This window comes from Otolemur garnettii, unplaced genomic scaffold (assembly GCF_000181295.1).
Source record: "Otolemur garnettii isolate 467f Iridium unplaced genomic scaffold, OtoGar3 scaffold00024, whole genome shotgun sequence".
Classification (NCBI taxonomy): domain Eukaryota; kingdom Metazoa; phylum Chordata; class Mammalia; order Primates; family Galagidae; genus Otolemur; species Otolemur garnettii.
In genome coordinates this window covers 12,678,116-12,683,237 of record NW_003852419.1, presented here as the reverse complement: position 1 = coordinate 12,683,237, position 5,122 = coordinate 12,678,116, and the positions used below count along the sequence as shown (strand labels likewise).

At 43.8% G+C, this 5,122-nt stretch overlaps 1 protein-coding gene across 1 annotated transcript in view; it reads right to left on the bottom strand.

Annotated features, from left to right (window-relative positions):
* EML6 (echinoderm microtubule associated protein like 6) overlaps positions 1–5,122 on the bottom strand; it is a 293,843-nt gene that overhangs the window by 60,941 nt on the left and 227,780 nt on the right. The gene's annotated exons all lie outside the window — the stretch shown is intronic.

The window sequence follows — 5,122 nt, the reverse complement described above, 5'->3', positions numbered from 1 at the left end:
CCACCTTAGGTGCATGTGGCTGGCGCCTTAGCCACTTGAGCCACAGGCGCCGAGCCAGAAGTGAGAATCTTTTGAGCATTCATTAGGTCTAAATTCTAAATTCAACTTTAAAGTATAGAAACAAAAAGGTCACACAAAACAAATGATGAATGTTCACTCTCCCCACCCCACACTAAACTTATTGAAAATTTGAAAAGAAATCTGAGACCCCCCACCCCCAAATGGTAAGCAAAAATAGTCTTTCAGTCTCAGAGAAAATTATAATCTTGGATTCATTTTGATTGATGTTGAAAAAGATTAGATTTCCTAATTCTCCTCCTATAGTGGGGATACTTTTTTATGGCTTGAAATTTAAATAACTCAGGATATATATGTTCTAAGTTTTTTTAGTTATAGAAAATTTCACACGTATAATAGAAGAATAAAGAACTCCTATGGGCCTGCTGTTCAGCTTCAGTAATTATTAACTAAGCATGACCAACTGTTTAATGAACCTCCACTGACACCCTCACCGCAGATCATTTTTATGCAAATTTAATACAACATAATATTTTGTCTGTAAGTAATTCAGTGTGTATATATATTTATATATACACATACACAATAACTTTCATTTCCCCTCCCCCGAACCATGTATATCTAGTAGCCTTGAAATGTCCTCTTGGAAAAATAGTACTAATTTAAGGAATTTGTGGTTTATATCATGTTCTTTAACACTAGGCACCAGCTAAGTCTGAAATCTAGCTTTGCTAATCTTAAGGAGTTATTAAAGATTGTATAGATTATAGGTCTATTTCTGAGTGACTAAAAACAAGGTTCTCTTATTTATTAATTGACAACGTGAATCATTCCTCATTTGGTGTTATAAGCAAGTTTCGCCTTGATTCTGAGAAGCAGGTACATCTCCAGATGTGTCCTCTGAAATGGGCACATCGTCCTGACTTTATGGCTCAACATACATATATGAGACAAGAAATAAAGAAAGTTAATTATCTTAGGCCTTATTTATTTATTTGACAGCACCTTGCTCTTTCAACCTGAGTAGAGTGCCGTGGCGTGATCATAGCTTGTAGCAACCTTAAACTCTTGGGTTCAAGCAATCCTCTTTCCTCAGCCTACCAAGTAGCTGGAACTGTAGGTGCCCGCCACAATCTCAGGCTATTTTTTTTCTATTCTTAGTAGAGACAGGGTCTTGCTCTTGCTCAGGCTGGTCTTGAATTCCTGAGCTCAAGCAATCCACCTGCCTCGGCCTCCCAGAGTGCTAGAATTGCAGGCATGAGCCACTGTACCCAGCTTTGGCTATTATTAGAAAATGAGTAATCAATACTTTCCCAATGAACTAAATACATCTGTGATACAGTTTTAGGATTCTCAAGAGTGACTGCAAATAAAGCATGTGGAAGAAGGATAAAAGGACTGAGTGAAAATATTCTTTGTGGCTAATTTTAGATGATTTTTGGCCACAAGAGGACTTAGAGGACTATTAATTCTCAGATAATTCCAACAACTCACTTTACACTCTAGTTTCAAAGATTCCACTTCACTTAAAAAAAAGAACCCAAACTATTAAAATATCTCAGTGAGGTAATTTATGATTGCCAGAACATTCGAGAATTTGACATAGACAGCACCTAAGTGCAGTGTAGTGTCATAGTTACCTTGTGAGGTACTTGACTAGCCCACGCCCTCTCCCTGAGAACTGCCTCCCTGCCAAGGGTTGGACCCCTGCAGTCACATTTGTACTCTGGACGCAGATGTGGACCCAGGAGTGGCCAGGCCCAAACTGGGCTGGGCGATCCAATTCTCTCTCCTGGGAAATTGGAACCTGGGAAGCTGAATCAGTGGGTATCTAGCTGGGATAAGATGTGGATTCTGGAACTGAGGGTGGTGTTTTGAGACAGCTGAAAGCAGAACAGGTGAAAATGAGTGAGAGGGGGGCCAGAGGCAAACACGAGAGCCAGACAAGCAGTCGATGGAGACCAGCAGCTAAGAAGGGGGGAAAAAGAGGGGGACTGCTAGCTTGGTTTCTGGGCACTTTCTCGTTCATTCCTAAAGCCAGTTCCTTGAAAGGTGTTGCTTCCTGCTCTTAGATTCTATGAGGTATCTCTACATCTTTCCAAACATTTCATTCTTTATTGTTATCTTAAAGTGCAAGCTGCTTTGAGTGGGTTTCTATTCCTTGTAACCAAGGATGTGAAAAGGGGAAAAAACCAAAAAACATTCTTCTATTAGGGAGGTGTAATTATCGGTGTGGGTTTTTCTTTCCACCAAAATTTTCTTTACTGCTGTTATTACACTGTCTTTTTTTTTAAGCATAGAGGAAATATTTAGGTCACTACTCTTCTTTTCTCTCTGCCTGCTGCGCACACATGAGCTCGTTCTCTCTCTCTCTCTATATATATATACACACACACACACATACACACTGAAATATTCTAAGGGCAAAGAGCAAAATATCTCCTTAATGCATATGTAATTGCTTTAGACTAACAATAGTCTATTCTTTCAGAATCACATTTTATTCACTAGAAATGTCTGCTCACATAGAATAAGAGACCTGAAAGAGACCCAGGTCCTCGCTGTTAAGAGGGTGATCACACATCTTGCAGGTACACAGAGCTTTGTAGTCCACAGAGTGATCCACCTACATCAATCTAGTTGCTATGCAATTTACAAGTTAGAATAATTCTAAACATCAGTACTATGCTACCAAGCATATCAGAACATTTGCAATGAAAATGGGAATTAAATGCCCTGTTGTGGCTAAACTGTTAATTTGTAAAAGATCTTACAGTCCTGATATTTGTAGACATAATCTTACTACATCTAGAAAATATCCTTCCATGATTTCTCTCTCTCCATATATATTGTTCCTTCTCTAGCATTCTACGTGAGAGCTTTCCCTCGGGGGCAGCTGATGTTCTTGCAAGAGCCTGATGGGCTTTTTGGTATCCTGAGGACCTGCGTTGCCATGGGCACGGGAGGCTGCTGCGGTGGCAGCTGTGCCATCCCCACCCCTGACAAGCCAGCTGGCTCCAGCAAATGCTTTCACTAATTTCAACAGGATCAAAGGCATGAAACAGATCCTTGCTTCTAAATTCTGCTCTCAACCCTTGCCAGACCCTCAAGGCCCCTTGCTGTGAGGGCTGGGATGGTCTTGAGGCAGCACAACACATTCTCAAGTTCAGGCATTTTGGGGACTAGGGAATCAGGAGTGCAAGAATATCAGGGTGACGCATGTTTCACAGCTAACAGGACTGGAGTTAGACCAGGGAAGAGTCAGACACACTTTCTTTGACTCTCCACATGGTATAATTCCGCCCTAAAAATCCTAAGTATTCTATTCTATTCTCAGTCCACAGAAACCATGTGGTCTGACCCCCTCCTCTGACTGAAGGGGCCCTTAAGAAGTAAAGTGTCTTTTTTTTTTTTTTTTTGAGACGGAGCCTCAAGCTATCCCCCTGGGTAGAGTGCCGTGGCATCACGCTCACAGCAGCCTCCAACTCTTGGGCTCAAGCAAGTCTCCTGCCTCAGCCTCCCAAGTAGCTGGGACCACAGGCGCCCGCCACAACGCCCAGCCATTTTTTGGTTGCAGCCATCATTGTTGTTTGGCGGGCCCGGGCTGGGGATTCGAACCCACCACCTTAGGTGTATGTGGCTGGCGCCTTAGCCGCTTGAGCCACAGGCGCCAAGCCAGAAGTAAAGTGTCTTTTCGAAGACTTTGACCTTCTCTCCCTCACTCCCAGGGCCCTTTTCCATCATCCTGAGCTCCAGGAGGCTTGCTATGGGCACAATTACAGAAATAGTGAGAGCTGGGTGAGTGGCTTTTGTCTATAATCCTAGCCTTCTGGAAGGCCGAGGCAGGTGCATTACTTGAGCTCAGGAGTTCGAGATCAGTCTGAACAAGAGTAAGACCCCCAATATTTTTAGTATTTTTCTCTACTAAAAATAGAAAAACTAGCCAGGTGTGGTGGCAGGCACCTGTGGTCCTAGCTACTAAGGAGGCTGAGGCAAGAGGATTGCTCAAACCCAGAAGTTTGAGGTTGCTGTAAGCTTTGCTGCCTCAGCACTCTATCCAGAGCAATAGAGTGAGGGAAGGAAAAGGAGAGAGGAGAGGAGAGGAGAAGGGAGGGGAGGGGAGGGGAGGGGAGGGGAGGGGAGAGGAGGGTGGTGCCTGTGACTCAAAGGAGTAGGGTGCTGGTCCCATATGCCAGAGGTGGTGGGTTCAAACCCAGCCCCAGCCAAAACCACAAAAAAAAAAAAAAAAAAGAAAAGAAAAGAGAAGAGTGAGGTTTGTCTCTCTCCCCATGAATGATGGCTCCACGCTGAGGGACTTCACACACACCTTCAGCCAGGGCCCTCTGTGGCAGCAGCCTCTGAATCTGGACAAGACCCTGAGCTCTCCATCTGGGACTTAACTCCACTTTATGTCCCCAGCATCTGACATGGGGCCTACACATTTACAGAATTAAAACAAACAAACAAACAACCCCCCCCAAAAAACCCCCATCCCTCCCCCAATGCAAATCAAACCACAGTGAGATACCACCTAACATCCGCTAGGATGGCTACTATCACAACGGAAGTAGGAAGTGAGTGTTGGCAAGGATGTAAAAAACTAGGACCCCCGTGTACTATTGGTAGGGATACGCAATGGTACAGGTTCTGTGGAAAACAGCATACTGGTTCCTTAAACAATTAAAAACAGCACTACCATCCATATGATCCGCCAATTCCTCCTCAAAGAACCGAAAGCAGTTCTGCAGAGGCATCTGTGCTTACAGCAGCGGTATTCCCAGTAGCTGCAATGTGGCAGCAGCCACGTGTCCACTGACAGACAACCGAGGAGCAAAATGTGGTATATACGTGGCATGGAAAATGTGGTATATGTGCCATGGATTATTATTCGGTCTTAAAGGAAGGAATTTCTGCTACATCCTACAACATGCTGAACCTCGAGGACATTATGCTAAGTGAAAGAGGCTAATTGTGAAAAGACAAATGCTGTCTGATTCCACAGTGCCTAAAGAGACACAGTGTGGTGGCTGCCAGGGGTTGGGGGAATGGGACGTTACTGTTTAAAGGGTATAGAGTTTCGGTTGCACAAGATGAAAGAGTTCCG